We start from the raw sequence: 1,582 nt of genomic DNA, 5'->3' as shown, positions 1-1,582 counted from the left end.
TATGCATGATGTCATAAGCCTAGGCTTTTTTCCATACAAGAAACAGGAAGTGGTCTGTATAAGGTATTTACTGGCAGAAAAAAGATGTTTTACTATCCAAAGTTAAAACAACAAGAGCAGAAGATTTAATAGATGGAAAGTTGAAAAAATGACTGAAGGTTCACTTTAATTTAAGCAATGAAGAAACTAGCAATAAAATTGCTACCACATAATGCAATGAACACTAATACTATTAAAAGGCCAATGTCCTGTCCTTGCTTTGGCAGGTTTATATACTAAAATTGGAACGGTACAGAGAAGATTAGCATTGCCCCTGAGCAAGAATGACACGCAAATTCGTGAAGCATTCCATATTTTTGAGAGAGATCATCGCCGGGACCTTCTTCACATGATATGGAGATGTCCCAAGCTATTCCATTACTAGACAGATGTTATTGAAGTAATTTCAAGGGTATTTAACTTCCAGCTTACTAAAGACACTATTGTTTGTTTGCTTGGTGCTCTTGAGGAGGAGACTTTGACTCCATAAGTACAAGTTGCAATTTTTTGTTATTGTATCTCACATGTAAATGATTGCACGTTACTGGATGTCTTCTCAAGTCCCAACTAATAAACAATGATTGAACAAGTGAACAATATGCTTATCTGTGAGAAGATAATGTACCAACACAAAATGTTTCCAAAAACTTTTACCCGTTGTGGCAACCCTGTCTGGGACCTTGCACCCCATCAACTGGTAATGAATAGACTTCTTCAGGGTTGTGGTTCATCGGAGAAGAAGGCTGATTAATCAGTATTTCTATATTTGAGGCAAGTCTACTATTTTTCTTTGGCTTTTTTTTCCTATGTTCAGGTTTTTCTTTATTTTTTTTATATTTGCGGTTTCCCCTATATGATATGGTGCACTGTTGAATTATCCTACTGTTGACATCTTAACATTGCATAAAGAGTACATTGGAATGGAACAATGCACTGTTTTTGATGTAACTGTTGATTTCTACTCAATAAAACTTTTTTTCTGATAAAAAAAAGCCAATGTACACCTCATGAGCATGTCTATGACCACAAGATATCTGTAAGGTTATCATACCCTGACAACTTGGCTGGTACTACCAGGATGGAGATCTGTACAGGGTCTAGTAATATTGGATAGATGGTCCTGCAAAGGAACAGTCCGGTGTAGTCCTTTATCTGGATGTCTCTGCACCAGAGCCAGTACTGGATATGGTCAATAAGAGAAATTCACACAGTTAATACTAGAAAGGTGCAAAAGAGAATAGGGGGATATATCCAAACAAGGTTTGAATGTTGCAGTAGTCCAGAGGAGGCTGTAGAGGAGGCTGTATAGTCAAGGTGCTAATGGTGCAGTAATGCTGAAATCCCAACCAAGGTCAGATATTAACTGCTGCATCAAAACAAATCTCCATGCTTTGAATTCCTCCCTCACACTGTAGAACTAGCCACACTAGCAGGCAAAAGATGGTCTACGACCCTCAAGCACAGTTTCAAAGATAATAGTTGTAATCCATAAAGGCCATGGTGGGATATGAAGACATTGAAAATCCCACATCCATAAGAGGTA

General features: G+C 37.9%; 1 non-coding gene across 1 annotated transcript; it reads left to right on the top strand.

The window, feature by feature from the left end:
- Positions 1-252: 252 nt before the first annotated feature.
- On the top strand, positions 253-358 carry LOC143941498 (U6 spliceosomal RNA). Its single transcript, XR_013264189.1, has one exon. It is a non-coding gene; the product is annotated as a U6 spliceosomal RNA (small nuclear RNA).
- Positions 359-1,582: the final 1,224 nt, after the last annotated feature.

This window comes from Lithobates pipiens, unplaced genomic scaffold, assembly GCF_037356315.1.
Source record: "Lithobates pipiens isolate NorthernLeopardFrog02 unplaced genomic scaffold, aLitPip1_a1.2 Scaffold_3, whole genome shotgun sequence".
NCBI classification, from domain to species: domain Eukaryota; kingdom Metazoa; phylum Chordata; class Amphibia; order Anura; family Ranidae; genus Lithobates; species Lithobates pipiens.
The sequence above is the reverse complement of the archived record's forward strand: the minus strand, read 5'-3'. Positions and strand labels throughout refer to the sequence as shown.